We start from the raw sequence: 19,207 nt of genomic DNA, 5'->3' as shown, positions 1-19,207 counted from the left end.
TTGTTTAATTCAGCAACACGTTGTCCTTCAGGCTTACTCACATTTCTGAATATGCCAGCATTTCATTCCTTTTGTGTCTGAATAACACTCCATTGTGTATGTGCAGAACATTTAAAGGTCTGTTCCTCCATCAGTGGCGTGTAGTCGATTCTGTGTCTTGGCTGTCCTGAACTGTGGAGTGCAGGGCTCTGTAGCAGTGCCTGTAAGATGATGATTTCTTTGGGGGAAATTCTTTTGTTGTTCACATTTCCCATTAAGCTAAGTCAAAAGAGCAGGGCGTCAGTGGGATGGCTGGAGATAGTTAAGGAAGTATCTGCAGTTAGAGGAGCCCAGAGATACTCTGCAAGCAGCTGGCTGATATGAGCAGGGCAGACTTCATGCTCATTGATTAATTCAGAGTAACACGGTCCTCTTTGAAGCAAGGTCTAGTTCAAACAGAATGTGGCCTCTCAGAGCCTCTGAGGGCCCCTACACGTCCTTTACCACATTGCATGCTTTGTCTGATAAACTCTCCTGCATACTGGTCCCATGAGACCCTGAGAGTCCCTCCTTGTACACAGAACGGCAGGAGCAGGTGAGTAGTTCATTGCACAGGTCTGCCCTGCCCACTCATAGGCTCTTTGGTCCTGCATGTAGGAGAAGCAGTATTTCCAACCATGAGGACTACAGATGTTAACTTATGGTGGTTACCATCGCCCATAGCTTTTGAAAGGAAATAATCCAGCCATGGGAACTGGTTACTCACACTTCTAATCTGTTTTATTGTTCTCTTTCCTTTCATAACTCTATACCAGACTGGATTACTAGATATGGAATTAGCAACTCTCTGTAGCAATTCTCTGCTTTCTTGGGACAAAAATAAAATAAAAAAAAGAAACTTGTGTCTGCAACCTGGCTCGGCAAATTTGAGATCAAATCAACTGTTGAGCGCGGGCGTACACACACACACACACACACACACACACACACACACACACACTGCCAGTCACTTCCATATGGGCATCCATTTCCTTCCTTTCATATGTGAAATTTTCATGAAGAGAGTGATTTTGAGAACTGCAACAAGCTGAATGATCCAGACACAGAGAGGAGTCACAGTGGCAGATGCTGCCCTCCGGGGGCCAGGTCCACTGACTCGCTGCCCTCCTCACCAGCTCTTCCCTTTCCAATGGCTCCATGGACCTGGTGGCTGATGCTCCCTTCTGGTCTGGTTTCCTTTGCACAGAGGGCTGGGGGTGGGTGGGAATGAAACACTCTTTATTTCCAATTAGAAGTTCTTATATGGGTCGAGGGGATGATACGGTGGGTACATCACTGAAACCCTCAGCATCCAAAGTCCTGACACATATCTGTAATCCCTTCACGAGCCAGGTGGGAACAGGCAGGCCCCAGGGCCTTGCTGGCCAGCCAGCCTGACCCAACTGGTAAGATCCAGGCTCAACAAGAGACTCTGCCTCAATAAGGTGGAGGAAAATGATGGAGGAATGTTGGAAGACATTGCTGGCTGGTCAGAGGTCACAACCTCCCCATGACCTGGCAGCTTATCTCAATAGCTTGGCAACATGGAACCCCCCCCCCCAATCCTCCAGCAAAGCTTACTGTTCTCTACCTGCTATATCTGGAGAATGTCCTTGGACCTGGAGGATCTGACCCCATCTAAAAATCTGTCTCTAAAACCAGATGCTGGGTCATCATTAGCTTGGCCTTTGGCACAGATTCTCTGCTGAGAAGACTTGTGCTAGGAGCTCTGCTACAGGATCCTACTATCACACACTAAGCCCTGTGATAGGAGGGTGTCACTTAATGCAAATTAGGGTTTGTCCCAGGCTCCCCAATCCTAAATATTCCTTATTCTCTGGGATAAAATTGAATTGATTCACCGAAGTCTGCCTCCAGGAGGGCTGTTTCTGTTCCTGTTCATGAACCAGCAAGGCTTTCTGTCCCCCCTTATTCCTCTTTCCCCTCTTAACCTGGTGGCCAACAGGAGGGGAAAGAGGATCCCCACAGAGCAAGATACCCAAAATTGACCTTTGGTCTCTCCACAGGCACACATACAGACAAGTGTGCACAAATAGAATCCTGTGTGCACACATATACATGTATCTATACAACTATACACACACACACACATACACACAGAGAGACACATACTCAGAGAGACAGATACACACTCATATCTATATCTAAATCTATCTATACACACACATACATACATATGAGAGAGAGAGAGAGGGAGGGAGAGAGAGAACACCCCTATATCTTTGGTGAGCTAGAGGCTGGTGTCCTGACTACCATTACTGCTACCTTGCAAGGGCAGCCTGGCAGGGGTCAGGACAGCGGCTCCTACTCTGTGCTATTTTGCTTTACGTGTTTGGGTGAGTCATTAACTCAGAAAATTAATCTTCCTGTCTGTTGGTAAAACATATACATGGTGCACATCCTATATACTATTCAGGGAGCAGGGAGCAGAAGAGACAACATAGTATACCAGAGTAACGTATGATGATCACAGTTGCCTAATGTTTTGTGTGATTTAATTTAGCATCTCATACTGTTCACAAATGGCCTCCATGCTTCAGCCCCACCCTTTGGCAATAGACTAGAGGACATAAGTCCAGAATCTGAAATTTCTAGCACCTTGGTGCGGAGATAGCCCATCTGTTGGAGAATGAGAATAGTTTCCTGTTGTCTCTGCCCAGGTACGATTTGTGCAGCTGAGGGCTGCGCTTGCGTCTTAGGCTGTCTCTGATTCACACTCCTGGAGGCTCACTTCATTCAGGTCTGTGGGTGGCTTGGAAGTTTGTTTTAGAAACAAGGATTATGTGTCTGTTGCACTTCCTCTGTGACTCTCATTGTCTAGTTCTGACAATATTTGCATGAGAGCAGATATCTGAATCAGAGAACATCTGTTCTCGCCATTCATTTCCCACCTGAGCCAACCTCCTTCCAACTGGTTGCGAAAAGCTGCTTCCCTCAGCGATATCAGCCACACGGGCAGCGAGGAAAAGGGAGGATTTCCTAGGGACAGCACTGGGTCCTGCAAGCTAGCTTGCTGGGGCAGTCAGTCTCCGCGGATGGTTGCCTTGGACAGGGAAGAGCGTTGAGCCAAATTTCTCAAACGAATGCTTATTCTTTCAAGCACAAGGGCTTAAAATGATGGAGCTGTTTGGGTCTGAGATCTTAGCTATGGCATGTTTCCTGCTCTCCCCCCACCCCACTCCATTCAAGGACAGAGAGAGTAGGGAATATCTCTTGCCTGCCAGCTTTGTTTTTGGCCTTCAGAAGGGATCTGTATGCATGTGTTGTTATTTCTCTCTCTGTTTCTGTCTCTTTCTCTGTCTCTGTCTCTGTCTCTCTCTCTCTCTCTCTCTCTCTCTCTCTCTCTCTCTCTCTCTCTCTCTCTCTCTCTCTGTGTGTGTGTGTGTGTGTGATTAAAAGTAGGGGAGAATCAGTTGTCAAAAGAAACGGCTGGAGGGATGATGGGCTTCCGGGCTTCTGGGCTTCCGGGCTTCTGGGCTTCCGGGGTTGAATGTGCTTTGTCTCTCTTATCATCGTGTCTGCTGTCCTCTCTAGGCTACTGTGTTTTCCTACTGCGAACGCACTTTCGGTGTGTGGCTGGAGAAACGGTCTGGGAGAGACTAACTCTGTCAATCTGAGGCTGAAAGGAGAAAGACATGGGTCCTGCTCCCAGCTTTAGAGAAATTCCTTGTTCTCCGGTTTTGGAATAATCCTCGAGGTGGGGCCCAAGAGGTGCTATGGTGGACCTAGCACTGCTTATAGGTCCACCTCGGAGGTGTGAGGGACAGAGACCGTACTAGAAGGTGGGCCTGGGGAACTCGTCAAGGGCCTTTGCAGTGAGGCCCGCCCCCCCAGCTGCTGTTCACAGAGACCGAAGGGCTTCAGTGGCCAGGGCATGTCCAGATAGTTTGTTTGCAAATGGAGTTAGGATCCAGCAACTTGAAAGAGGGTCCACTGGTTCTGAGATCCTTAGAAAATGATCAATCATTCTCTGCTAAACCCTCAGAGTTACCAAGTGTCACCATGTGTAATCACACTCTGTTTCCATCTATTTCCTTCTCTGGGTCTGTGTGTCCCCACTCCTGGCACCCCAGAGCTGACTTACTTCTTTTCTCTAAGGATTTGCATTTTCTGGACGTACCATGTAATGGGAATCTTGCTTTACTGAGTGTTTTGAATCATTTTATGCTTTCAGAACTCACACACATCCTAGCATGTATCAAAATTATATTCATTGTCACTACTGAATAACATTCTATTTTTTTTGCTTTGTTTATCCCCTCAGAAATTGATAGATAGGCAAGGTTACTAGTTTTGGGCTATTAATATGGAGTGAAACATTTGTTTGCAAGTTTTTATATAAACATATGTTTATATTTTGGGTAAATGCCTCTGAGACTTCTTAATTTCCTTCACTTTTATTTTTCAATTGCTCTTTTTAAAATCCCATTTAATAGTTAAAATAATGTATGTACATATGTATGTATGCATGTGTATGTATGTAGGTATGCATTCTTTTACAGGTTTAAACTGGTTCATTGGTCTTGCAAAAAGAAAAAAATAATCACCAAAACCCCTAAAAACCTTCCTATTTAATTACAGAGCTAATATTCAGATTTGCTGTAGGATTTAGCAAATGAGTGTATCCATCTTTGTGTCTGACTCATGTTCCACTTTAGCTCCTGTCCCTGATGGCAGCTTCTGTGCTGGGAATGAAGACAGATTAGTGTGCATGCATTGAGGGAAGGACAAAGCTCAGGCCTGCATTAAACTCAAGTTTCACGGCTCGCTCCACCTCACCTCTGCCCCATAACTCACACCCCATACCCGGCTTTCTTATCATGCTTTACCTGTTTGTTAAGCCCCCTTGGGCCATTTCTGTTGGAAGGTTGTGGGCCATTGTTCTGGAGGTCAGTCAGGAGGGCTCTCTGAACCAAGTCTTAGGAGCATTAATTGCCTGGCTGTGGTGTATGGTGTGTCACTCAGAAGCAAGAGCTTCCTGCTTTGATCTGCCATCTTTATCTTACTGGCTTTGTATCAATGCAACCCCAGTATCTCAGGTTATTTTCTATTTGGCAAACAAACCAACACCCCACCACCACCACCACAGCAACAACAGCCCCGTATTTACACGTAAGGGGAGGGTGATCACAAACACTTCATCTATGAAAGTTGCCGATGCCCTATTGAGGTCACTTTCTCAGCTGAACTCCCCCCCCCACTCCTTCTTCTCAAGGAAGGCTTGATAGGAAAAGGGCGGCCACGGGAGGTGATGGCAGGGAAGGCAGACCCAAGCAGTGTTGTGGCAATGACCTTTACTCCTGCTTACCCTTCCTTTGTAAGCCCCCTGCTGCTACCTGTGGTGGCTGTGATGGCTGGGCTTATAAGACTCCTAGACAGTGAATGGCCCAGATCCTTGGTTGAGCATCATTACTGGGGAGTCCCTGCGTGTGTCTGTATGTGAGTTTAGCATCTGAGGTGGTCGACAGAGTGGCATGGTTTGATATTCTCCTTGCCATGGGTAGGCATGAGAGTTACACCCTTTACCTGCCTGTTTCTCAGAACTTTGCGTTCACCTTCTGCTTCTCAGGCCTTGGGCTAGAGCGATAGCCTAGCTTTCCTGGCTTTTCTGTGTTCAGATGAAGGATTGTGGGCTCTGACTGCTGCCAAGATGGCCTGAGATGTATCTTTATAAATCTCTTCATCTAAGTGTTCTACCAGGTCTGCCTGTTTCCCTGTATCCAGCTTAATGCTGGGTTTAAGCATAAACGGAGAAGAAAACTAAATTTATTTTGTATATTTCCTTTTCCAAGGTCGCTATTCCCGCAGGTGAGTATCCGAGGCTATGAAGAACCTGTTTGTCATCTACAGATGAAGCAAAGGGTAGTAGAGTAAGAACCCAGTGACCTCTTCGCTAACTGCGCCAGTGTCGTCCACAGTGGTGGGGGAGTAGGGTTGGGGGAGCTGCGATCCTGAAGCCCAGAATCTTCTGCCAATTCCACTAAAGCCATCCCAACTGCCTTGTCTTCATCCTCACTATTCTGTGAGGACAATATTCTTTGAGAACTTTTGCTGAATATCAGCTTTAGCCTTGCCAAAGGGGCTTACCTACATGACTGGTTTATTCAATATTCCTTATTGTTTTCTAAAGATTGCTTATTCATAATTCAAAATTTCATTTTTATTTCTGGGGGAGCAGAGACATGCTCTGTAGTGAGATATCCACCCAACTCTTACCTCTAGTGTTGACTACACCTGTTTGGGCGTGGTCACAGGGGTGGACATGATGGAGGGTTAGGTTAGGTCTGGGATCCCAGACCCCAGTGCTCTCTCTTGGTTCCAGTTGGGTCACTGGGAGCAGCCTGTGTGTGGATCCTTGAAGTAGGAACTTGCTGGTCATTGTTTTTTTGTTTTTTATTTTTTGTAAGTGACTTCTCCCTGAATAAAATCAGGAACCAACATTAAACCCAGCGCCTTGTATCTTAACCCATGCATCAGCTTCCTGTGACAATTGGTGCCATATATAGTCACATTTATTTGAAGTCTTTGTCCTTGCTAAATTATTTTGGGAAACTTCATCCATTGTATAACTATGTTCCCGAGAATTACAGATATTTTCACCCACATTTCATATAACTGTGAGGTTACTCAGACATAGATGTTAGATCTTCAAACACTTCATAGACCTGCAGAATACGGCATTTAAATGTTTCAATTCCAGTACCCTGTTGACATGAGACATGGTTGCTCCTGACAGCACCAAGCTATTCCTGTTATTATGTTGGGCACCAGTGTTACTCCTGGAGTCTATTCTCTCCTCAGCTAATGGCCTCTTAGGCAAAGAACTGCCCCCTTGACCACTGACTTTGGACATGCTGTCCTATGTGCTTGCAGTAGACAAACACAGAAGACTGCTGAACCTTGACAAGTCAGGGTAAGACAGCCTTTGTACCTCCCTGCTTCTGTGCTGGTCTGTCAGTTACTCTAGGCCTTAGCCAAAGTGGCTGCCCCTACACTGCTGTGAGACTTTGGGTGACTGTCCAGGAAGGCTGCTGTTTCTGTCTTCGCTGCACCTTTTGGAAGCCGCCCGCCTGCACTTCCTGTATTGTTATCCTCCTTCTCAGGTCTTTGATGAGGCTGAAGATTAGGCTGTCATGATTATTGTTCTCTCTTGCTAGGATGAAATATTAGATACAAGGCTTTAACTTTCCAGCTCAGGACAGCTCTATAGTGATCTCTCTATGCCGTTACCCCGTAGCACTGGATATGTAGTTCCTGCCATTTGCTCTTGTTTCCTCACTGGCGACCGGTCTTAAGTGTGTATGTTCTTACTTTTCTTCCTCCTAGAGCACACTCCATATTTACTGCCTTTGTATATAGTTTTGTATCAAGCCTAAATCTTTTTCTTTAGACTAAAAGGGGAGTTGTAGTGAGATCCACCCCACCCACACCTGTAGCACTGAGCACACCTGTTTGGGGATGGTCAAAGGGGCGGACAGACGGAGGGTTAGGGTAGGTCTGGGTTACCGGACCCAGCTCCCTCTCTCTTGGTTCCGGTGGGGTCACTGAGGGAAGACTGGGTATGGATCCTTGGGGTTGGAACTTGCGGGTCATCTGTTTCTCCTGTAAGTGACTTCTCCCCAAATAAAATTAATGACCTGTATTAAACCCAGTCCCCTGTATCCTGATCCATGCATCAGCTCAAGCAGAACATTTGATTGAATTCAGTTCTGCCACACAGCTTTGCCATCTAGCCCTGAATTCCAGAGTGCAGCAGGGGATAGATTCAGCTTGCTGCCTGCAGACTCCCAGAGAGGCAAACCTTGCTTCTTGATCTTTCCATTGGTTCTTTTTTCCAGTTTCCGTTTAGCCTCTGATAGTAGAACCCCAGTTTACTATGCTGCGCTGTGACCTTAGCCCTATGTGGCTTACATGGTATTGATTCTGTAGCTAAGTATAAGGTGCAGGCCTGACCTGGGAAGCCCTAATCTCCGTGGGGATGATGGTTGTGGCTTTCAGGAGGTCATGAGACCCAGAGCGGGAGTCTGCATGATTGCCATTGCTATAGGCAACCGAGGTTACAGGTTTGCTCAGCAAGCCCCTTCACCTGCGTCTGTGGACATTCAGGGCGGTTTGAGCTTGCCTTAAGTGATGTTAAGCACCATGCCCTATTTATTGATTGTTTCTTATCCCCTTGCTGAGATCTGTTTCTGCCTTTTCCTAAAGTAAGGGCTGATTGTCTTTTCGTAAATCGGATTATTAGGTGCAGGGTTGAGGCTGTGTTCCTGCGACCTGTGTGTTGTTTTTGATTCTCTTGAGGTCATTGTAGATGAATAGATTCCCTTATTGTTTGAATTCTAACTGTGGTCTTGTGGCTAAAATCTTCACTCTGATGCAGGACGCACTTCCTTCTGTGTTTTGTCTGGAACTTGTATTCATTTTGTTTTCCCGTTCAGGCCTATACTGCAGTTCATATTTATATGTGGCGTTGATGAGGATTAAGCAATTGTTTTCTTTTCTCTTTGTGTGGCTGTCCAGCTGCGAATGCATTGTTCACCAGAGAGATCGCACTTGGCCTCACTGATGCTCAGCTTTGTCTCTGCTGTAGAGCAATGCCTGTGACTGACTGTGTTCTCTGTTTCTGTCCCTCGGTCCCAGCCCTTTGCCTACTGTGCGGTAGTGGCCCATCCATGGAAAAGCTGTTGAAGGGTTTCAGTCGGCAGTGCAAGCCTCCCAGATTTCGTCATCAATATTCCTTGGGTTCTTTCAGATTTAATGCAATTTCATGTAAGCTATATAATAAACCTGTCAGTAAGCTTTATAATAAACTTGTCAGTTTTCATAACAATCCTGATATTAGGATTAAATGTATCAATATATTTTGGAAGAATTACCATCTAAAAATATTGGCTGTTACAAGCCTGTCTAATTTCTTTTTTAATTGAACAAATTTGTTGTTTTGGTGTAGGGAATTGTAAATCCATTAATTTACTCTTAGACTCGACCTTTTAATTTTTATTATTTTAAGTTTTAAGTTTTCTCTTGCTACATATTGATTATAATCTTTTTTCCTCTACCAGCTCCTCCTACATTCTCCCTATCTTCTACTTACCATCTTCATCTTCTCTCTCTCTCAAAAAAGAATTAGATTTGACCCTTTTAAATAGTACTATAGATGATATTTTTCAATTTTTATTTCCCAAATTATTCTTATTAACATATATCAACAGCATTGAGATTAACTTATTAATTTAATTTCATTTAATTATTTAATGTACTGGCCTCGGTGCTTAGATGGCTCTTGGCTGCAGTGGACAGTCTTACAGTAAGTCAGGGTCACACAGCATTAACTCTTAAGTGCACTTTCCTGCCAGCCTGGCCTCAGAGCCACATCAGTCCCAAATAACACACAGAGACATGGTATTAGATAAAAAACTGTTGGCTGGTTACTAGCATTTCTTATTGGCTAGCTATGTCTTAAATATTAACCCATTTCTATCAACCTAAATATTTCCATTTAGGATCTTAACGGAGAAAAGGTCCGTACCTCTTACTTCTCCCATGGCCTACACCTTGACTCTACTACATCTCCCAGAATCCTCCTTGTCTCCTAGTCACGTGGTCACACGTATCTTGCCTTACTATTTGCTAACAGTGCTTTATTCATTAAACCAATACGATAAACATATTTACAGAATGACATCTCTCATCAATCAAATCTTTAAGACATGTGGTTTTACTTAATCATTCTGTGCTACCTTGGGAGGAATTACCAAGTGCCGGCTGAGTCTCTCCCTTCTCCAGAACCACAGCTGTTCATAAAACAGCTTCTTTTTAGCAGGCTCAAATAATCTCTCATGGTATTAGAGAGTATAGTCAGCATTCCGGTGGACATGGCTTTTGTATTTTAGTTTTGATCCTTTTTTTCTCCCAGAACAAGAAAAGCTGGCTGATTATCAGCATCACATTCTTGATGCAAAGGGATCTATAGTTTCTGTTGCATGAAGAAATGAATCAAACTTTGTGATGCTGAGTTTGTAAAGAAAAATTGTTCTACTGCTTAAACACAAAAGGCTGTTTGTTAAATTTGCTTTTGCTATTTCAATAGTTAACAAATGGAACTTCTTTGAATTGTCTTATCACTTCCTGGAACAAAAAGAAAAAAGTTTAACTTGGAACTATTTCAGAAAAAAAAAATTTATTCCTTTCTACCTATTGTTCCTATATTCTCCACAGGGCAAAACACTGGGCAATGTGAATGTATTTGAGTTTCCCAGCTGATCTGTACAGGGAGTGGTAGTCACTAATTCAAGTACCACGGGATGTCCCTGTTGAATGCTGTATGACACCAAGCCAGTGCTAAGCTAAGTCTGAAAACTTACTAGAGTGATTTCAAGATATAGATAACTAGCAAATCTGCTAAGTAGTACACATTGGGGCTTTTCCGGGCTCAGAGTTTTCATTCAGTAAGTTTGGAAACAAACATGAAAACAGAATTTTTGAGATAATTCAGTGATTAACCGAGCTTAGAGATGTAAAGCTTAAACTTTGCCTGCAGCCTCCTGTGAGTACAGATTAGCCCTGGTGAGCCAGCTGTTGCTTCAGCTGGGTACTGTGACACTTACAGGAGAGGATCAGTGTGGAGAAGATGACTCTCGTCGCTGGTGTTTGTACAGCTAAGGGTGCAAAATTGGGTTAATTTTTAATTTTACCTTTGATGATGGGAGATGTCATTCTGTAAATGTTTCTCATGCTCGTTAATGAATAAAGCACTGTTGGCCAATAGGGAAGGAAGATAGGAGGGACTAGGAGACAAGGAGGAAATAGGAAGGAGTAAGGAGGAGTCAGGATGGAGAGTCTGGAGAAAATAGAATGCCGGCCGGCTCCCCGGTAAGAGAAATACATAGATCATCAGAAATGGGTTAATAATTAAGGCAGAGCTAGCCGATTAGCAACTAGTACCTGGCCAACAGCATCATATCAAATACAGAGTCTCTGTGCGTTAATTGGGGCTGGTGCAGTGGCAGGACCAGACTAGCAGAGGGAGGAAAAACCATACTCCTTACAGTTGAGTAGCTCTGTAAGATACCAGTATGGGACTTCATCTTATGTTCCAAAGGATTTTGACTCTTTTTGGAATAATAAAGGAAAAAATTCCTGTGAAACATCTGATTATATGGCAACAGAAAGAAAAATGTTTTGTGTGAGTGTATATGATGAATAATTATTTATATGTGACATCTAGGATAGTACTTGGTATTGGAATTGTGTGTTTGTGTGTGTGTGTGTGTGTGCGTGCACGTGCTTATACATATGTACTCATGGAGGCCACAGGTTGATTCTCAACCTCATTTTCTGAGACAGAATTTCTCCATGCACTTGGAACTTACCCCTTTGGCTGGCCAATTAGTCCTTGGAATGCTCCTGTCTTGGCCTTTCCAGGGTGACCAGCATTTTATGTGTATGTCAGGGATTCAAACCCAGGTCTCTATGATTATAAGGCAAGCAGATCAGCGCTTGAGCCGTCCTTCCTTCTTTCTTTCTTTCCTTCCTTCCTTTCTTTTTCTTTTTTTCTTTTACTTTTCCTTTTTTTTTTTCTTTTTGTTTTTTGTTTTTGTTTTTTGAGACAGGGTTTCTTGGTATTGGCTTGGAGCCTGTCCTGGAACTTGAAACTTGTTCTGTAGACCAGGCTGGCCTCAAACTCACAGAGATCTGCCTGCCTCTCCTCTGCTCCTTCATTCCTTCCTTTCTTTGCCTCTTCTCCTTTCTTTCCTTCCTTCTTTCCTTCCTTCCTTCTTTCTTTCTTCCTTCCTTCCTTCCTTCCTTCCTTCCTTCCTTCCTTTCTTTCTTTCTTTCTTTCTTTCTTCTTCTTTTGATGGCCCTTTGCCAGTTATCTGTGAGTGGAAACTTGTAAAGCTTAGTGGCCTTCATCTATATCACCCACGGGTATAAGAGTAGAAGGAGAACTGTCCCGTTACCATTGGGTGAATGGATTCTTCCTGTCTGGTTTCACGCTTCACCAGTCACATCCCCTGGGCTGTGCTGGAAGGCTAATCTAGCATGAACTGTTTCAAGATGGAAGGTGTCTGACAATTGTGAACTCTGGCAAAGAGAATCCATAGAGTTGGGCCTAGAGAGACAGGTGGACTTTTTCCTGAGAGGAAGATACACTGGGTTAATCTAAGGCATTATTTTTCCTTTTGTAATTGGCATCATGGAGGAGGTGGATCTCTTGGAGCTGTATCTGGATTGATTCTTCACGGAATGTCCCATGAGTATGGCGTTCTATAGACTGTCTGTGAGTAAAGTGATGTGAGAGTTGTTTCACAGACCCAACATGAGATTTGTCTAGATGATGCCCCACGCTCTGTGTTGAGCATAGTGTTTTAGTTTGGGTTAGCATAGTGCCAGGCTAACACAGCAGCTCAGTGCACTAATCCAGTGCTTCTCAACCATGGACGGCTTTGCTTCTCAACAGATATTCAGCAGTGACTGGAGTGCTTTTAATTGCACAAGTGAGGTTGAGGGAAGGAAAAGTGGAACATATTGCACGTCTCCCAGGCTGCAGCAAGGATGCTGATAAACGTCTTACAATGTGCAGGCTTCCCCTCCACCACCAGGATTTATCCATCATGTTAGTAGTGCTGAGGCTAAGAAACACTGCACTAGAATAAAAATGTACCTTATTCCAGCTTGCTCCTCTGGAAGTACATAAATGTTTTAAATTATGCATTTCCATGGGCCATTAGTGCATCTCCAACAATGGGGATTCTCTTTCTAAATCCATCAAAGCTGGAAAGAAATGAGGTGGGCAGAGGGCAGGGCTGGGCAGGGAACTGTGACACAAGGTAGTTGAAGCAATAGTGTTTTCCAATTATACATGGCATTAATGATCCATACTTTGTTTTTTTCCTTTTGTGTAGATGGATGAGAGTGATTGGGATGGTAAATGGAGCTTGGCATTATTCCTCAAATGCAAGCTCACTGGAGACTGATGAGGAGTCTTGACTCTTGGGAGTAGCTGATATGTAGACATTTGTCTTTCAATGTTTTAGAATTATTGGGCTTCATTTTGTATTTTGAGCTTCATTTAGTCATCACTGGTAGATAAGCTATTGAATGCTTGCTAAGGGTCCAGCCTGGACATTAGCATTCACATGAGGGTTATTCTGTACTCTGGAGGTAGGCATTGAACCTCAGAGGAGGTCAGCATTTTGAAGTGGTTGCAGTTACCTTCTTAAATCACCCCCCATGTATGTGCATGCCTCTGTGTGCGTGTCCGCGTACGTGCGTGCGTGCCTGCATGTGTGTGTGTGTGTGTGTGTGTGTGTGTGTGTGTGTGTGTGTGAATTCAGGTACACATGTGGAGGTCAGCGGATGACTTTGGGTGCTTTCCTTGCCTTCCACTTTGTTTAAGACAGGGATCCTCGGTGCTTGCTGGCTTGGGAGTCCAGGGATTCTCCTCATGGCTCATGGTAAGAGCCTTAGGGTAACAGAGACGTGGTATTGTGCCCAGCTTTATGTGTCCTGGGATGTGGCCTTGGGTTTGCACACAGAAAGCACTGTACCCAAGGAGTCATGTCCCCAACCCTGCACAGCCTTCTTTGCTGTTCTTGGCAGTGGAAACCTGGGTGAGTAGATTCGTTGGAAGGGGATTCTCAGGTTCTGACTTCATAGTTAACGCTCCCTGAAGATTATCTTAGTACCTAAAACAATTCCCTGAAGAGGAATTTCTCCAGAGTTAATTTCATAGTATTACTTAAAAACAGAATGCTTTAAGGAATTTAAGGCCAAGTCGTTAAAGTATTGCTCTGCAGAAGAATGGCCCTGAAATGCATTTTATGGTGGGAAACGGATAGGAGGTCGTTCTAGGGCTGGAGGAACGGAGACAGTCACAGATCCTTGTGTGCTGCAATGCAGGTGCTGGGGACCTCTGAGTAGCCAGTGCTTTTTAGCTGCTTAGTCATCTCTTGATCACCATGGAGTGCCTTTTGTTTTTGAATCAGGGTTTCATATACCCCACGCTGGCCTTGAACTCAGTATGTAGTTAAGGATGACTTTGAACTCCCTAACCATCTTTTCTACCTCCTGACTGCTGGGGTCACAGTCACATACCACTGAGCCTAGTTTATGCAGGGCTGGGTCTGGAACCCAAGGCTTCATGTACACCAGGCCAGTGTTCTACCACTGAGCTATAATGCTAATTTTAAAAGAGCACATTCTGATGATTGACTGAGGAGATGTACATAAAGTAAGGGTTTTATTTAATGCCCCGCTAGGGGGAGAATTGGAAAGTTGTCAAGCTCAATTAAAAAAAAAAATAAAAAAAATCAAGCTTTTGTAGACCAGGAAAGAGGGCAGGGAGGGAGGTATAAATCCATAGGAAAAACTGAATCATGTGTGAAGAGAAAGAAAATCATTTTGCATTGCTTTCATTTGCCAACAACTTATTGAGCTAGAGTATTTCTCAAAGGCAAGGAGAACAGAACCAGGGAATAATGAGGGCTGTGAGCAAAACAATGTGTTAATTTCTCTGAGACATTCTATTCTATTCTCTGCTTAGGCCACCCTTTTGTTATACCTACATGCTCTTGCTACAAACCCAGGGCTCCTTTTTCATATCTCTCTGTGCTTTTCCATGGGTTCTTCCAAATGTTTTGGGGCATGGCAGATGCAACCTCCAGAGTCACAAAGATATCTTCGCAGTTTTTCTAATCTTTAGTGTTTATCCCCTATTCAGAAGAATCTACACTTTAAGGTTAGTACCTGCTGCAGGTGGTACATACATCAGCACTCAGGAAACTGACAGGTGGATCTTTACGAGTCAGAGGCTAGCCTGGTCTACATAGAGTTCCAAGCCAGCCAAGTGACATAGTGCAGCCCTGGTCTCAACAAGCAAACAAGAAAAAAAATAAAGAAATGGCAATAGCTTCTGCTCCCCTTGGTAAGCCCTCCCTACGCTTCTCACCACAGGAGGCGAACAGTGTGCATATCCATGTACAAGCTGTGTGTGTCAACAACAACACACATCCTTAGCTGCACACAGGGATTTTTTTGTGTTGCGTGCTCGCATGCCTGAGAACAAACTACACATAGCTAAATCTGCCTTTTACAACCCTACAATGATACAGTCTCATGTGTAATGATGGAAGCTGAAGGTGTTCATGCAAACAACTGCCCTGGCATGTGACCTGGCATGGGTGCCCCCTCACACCGGGGATGATGTGTCCTGGCATGGGTGCCCCCTCACACCGGGGATGATGTGTCCTGGCATGGGTGCCCCCTCACAGCCTCAACGCTGAGGCTGAGTAAGGAAAACATGCAAACAATTGTGATAGTTCAGGCGCTGGGTTTTCATTCTGTGGGTTTTCATTCTGTCTCTGTCTCTGTTTCTCTCTCTATGTGTATGAGGGTGTGTGTTGGTCACATCTCACTCTGAGAATTGGGTCACAGTAGCTGCAAGGTTAAACACCTTCTGTCCAGCTGTGATATACTTTACTTGTATAAAGGGTGATTCTGAGTCAGCTAGGATGAATAGGGTCCCTAGATCTTTAGTTTTAAGGAAAGTGATTGCTTATTTAGCCATGGAAGTTGAGTTATTTTCAAAGAAAATTGAGTATTTGCTAGTGGGAAAATGAAATGCTGTACCCTACAGTCCAGGAATTGCTGAAAACATATAGCAATTTCAGGATATTGAAGGGCTTCTCACTGTTTATGTAAATTAAGTGTTCATATCTGACTTAAAGCCATCTCTAAAAGTTGTGTATTGGAAATGAGTTACTACAAAGGCGCTCCCTCATTGTCCGCAGACATTTTGGTTAGGAGGCAAGAAAAGATATCTGATGGCAGGGGAGTGAAGAAGTAATTTTTAAATAATTCTTAAAGTTTGAAAATTCTCTTTGAAAGAGAATTCATACGAGAAAGTGGTAAGCCCTTAAACACGGACTTCATTAGCTCGGAAGGTGCAAAAACAGCAAACCCACGGGGGAAAGGACAGCGAAGACCTTGCCTGCCTCTTCCCAATCGTGCTCAGGGCTCTGCACACTCCCAGGGGTGCGTTTCTGGCTCACTAGCCGTTTGTGTCAGTCTATCCATTCATATGTATTTAATTGACCATTTACTTTGTGCCAGCAACGGTGGGAGTTACAGCTTCCACATGCAACGAGTTCCTTCAAGGCAAGAACCATCTTGTTTGAAGGTCATAAATACTGAGCTAACAAACAGGACAGTCTGGTAGTGTTAGCGTATGGAGCACTAAGTCATGAGTGAAGCTTTCTACTCCGTAGGAATCTGGACACTTTCAGCATGGTGCAGTGTTGTAGAACAGGGTCCTTCATCACAACAGTCTTGCTGTCTTCTTCTAAAGCAGCTGTGTCTGCCCCAGAGTGACCATCATCACGGGCCTGTTGGCATTGCCTTTGTAAGAGGAAGGATCCCAGCCACACCCTCCTGTGCCTTAGGCCAGCTGGAGGTGATTCTGCCCAAGCCACCTATGGTCTTGTGATGTGGAGGTGACAGAGTAGGCGACAAGTGGAAGATACGCCGAGGACCCACAGGGCTCTGTGTGTGCAGCTACAGCGTCGACTTCCTGTTTGCAGTCATCTATACTTCCGTACGTAACCCCTCACCCAGAGTCTATAAGTAAGCCCAGTAAATTTATTCTTTTGCCAACTTGGACTTTGATAGACTTGTTCTTGACTTTGTCATTGGTGCCTCAGTTTGGGATAAGTGCTGGTTTGCTTCTCCCCAGGGAGACTCAGTCAATATACAGAAAAGAGTTTTGTACAAAGCTCAGAGCAAATGAGGTCTGGAGAAGGGTTGCAGAGTCTTGTGCGTGTCTAAGGAGCTAGGGGTAGTCTATTATTGCTTAGCATATATATCCGTGTGTGTGTGTGTGTATAAATATAAACATGCATGCGTGCATATTTGAATAGGTGTGTATGTATGTGTGTGTTTGATCTTTTGAAATTAAAATGTTATTACATCTTTTCCCCTTTACTTTATTCCCTCCAATCTCTCAAATTCACGTCTCCATTTCTTTAATCCTTGTTACAAACGTGTGCAAACATGCACACACACGTACACACATTCACTTGCACACATATTTTCTTAAATGTACAAACGCACTCTGCTCAGTCTGTATAAACTTAGTTTGTATGTTTATGGTTTGGAAGCGTCCACACGTTGGTTACCCCATACTCAGGGGCTGCCTTTTTCCCATCTAGCTTTTGAGTGATTCAGGAAGAAGGGCTGAGCCAGTTGGTTTCACTTCCCTTTATGCCAGTAGATCTGTTATGAGAATCAAGAGATGTCACAGGGACAAAGATTTCAGTCATAGGTAGAGTTACTGCTTGCTGAAAACCTGGGAGGAAAGGATTTTTGCTTGTTTGTTTTGGCTTACACTTATGCATCATGGCCCACCATTGAAGGCAGTCAGGGCAGGAGCTGATGCAGAGGCCATGGAGGCCTGCTGCTTACTCATTTCTCATTTTGGCTTGCTTAGTGTGCTTTCCTATAGAACTCAGGACCATCAGTCCCAGGGTGGCTCCAACCACAATGGGCTGGGCCCTCCCCTAACAATCACTAATTAAGAAAATGCCCTACAGATCTGCTTGTCTCCAACACTATACTCTGGAGCTCCCCCCTCCCCCATTTTTTTTAAATTTAATTGAGGTTCTAAACCTCCTTCGGATGATTGTAGCTTGTGTCAAGTTGACATAAAGCTAGCTAGCACAGGACCTCTGGCACTCAGAATCCAGGAGTCTCCCTAGCATTAGGTCATTTCTGTAGGACGTCAGGGAGGAGGGATGATGTCTCCCAGAGCTCAGAGCAGCAATGGAGATAGGAACATGGCAAATGGTGTTTACCATGAAGTAATTGGAGTATATTCTCATATTGGCTAGACTCCAATTTCAAGTTCTTTTGGAGTCTAAACTGTTTGATGATGTTCATTTTCCTTCCTCCCCAACTTAGCCTTCCCCTCTCAACACTTCGTCTCCTCTTTCCGCCTCCCTGCCTGTTAAAGTCAGCCATTCTCACAGCTTCCCCCGGCACTACCCTCCTTGTTACACTTGGCATCCAGAATGCAGTCTTAGCCCTCGGAGACTAACTGTTTCTTATAGAAAAGATGCTTTTTGCCCCCTCACCTTGAAAATATTGGAAAAAATGAACCTGAGCCCACTAGCTAGTTTTATTTGTTTTTTAAATGTGGCTACTGACAACATTTATATCCCAGGATCATAGCAAGACATGCTGCAGCAAACATCCTTGCTGCATAATTAATTTCCAGCAGATCAGTTGGTGGGTGAAGCTTTGCTCCATTTTCAAGGAAATATGTTTTTCATATGCGAAGCTAAGAATAAGTAAAAATAGCTGTTGAATTTTAAGTGGGTCTCATATGTGTTTAATGAGTGACTGTAGTCAACAGAATCATCACCCGAATGTTTGGGGGATGTTTTTAGTTAGCTGATGGCGTTAGATGTCATCCTCAGATGCTCAGTCAGGAGTCTCTGCCCAGTGCTCTACAGTGGCCATGGTTCACATCAAGGGAAACACCATTTTGCCGTTTTAGAATTACTGTTCTTAGAGTAATATCATTACAGGAAATGACAGTATTTAGCAGCATCAGCAACATGAGAGCTGCAAAAAATAAAAAATAACTGCAGCCTGCCTCTTGGCTGACAAAATTTTCCTTGATGAAAAGAAGATAGAACTATAAAAATGCAAATCCCTAATCTGTCAGAGAGAGCACTGGAAAAACTTGCTGAACCCTTAGCTTGAGTTTTCACACTAGACCATTTCAGATGACAAGCTGATGTGGGGTTGGGGGTAGGCAGTTCTCCAGAGACTTTAGATTCTCTTGAGTCATGGGACTCAGGGTATATTCAGCCTTGGTTTGGGCCCTTTCATTGATACCAATTGGTTGATACCAAAGTCAGAGTCTCCATTCACAGAGTGGAGATAATAGGTTTATGTTAGGAGTAGTTTTCCTGCCAGCCTGGACCCACAGCCAAGTCAGCCCCAAGTAACACACAGAAACATTGTATTAGATATAATACTGTTACTAGCATTTCTTATTGTCTAGCTCTGTCTTAAATATTAACCCATTTCTATGAATTGACATTTCTCCACACGGTCTTGGGTTACTGGAGAGAGGGTCGGGACCTATGCTCTCTTGGTCTTACATGTT

Source organism: Phodopus roborovskii, unplaced genomic scaffold (assembly GCF_943737965.1).
Source record: "Phodopus roborovskii unplaced genomic scaffold, PHOROB, whole genome shotgun sequence".
Classification (NCBI taxonomy): Eukaryota; Metazoa; Chordata; class Mammalia; order Rodentia; family Cricetidae; genus Phodopus; species Phodopus roborovskii.
This window is presented reverse-complemented; position numbering follows the sequence as displayed.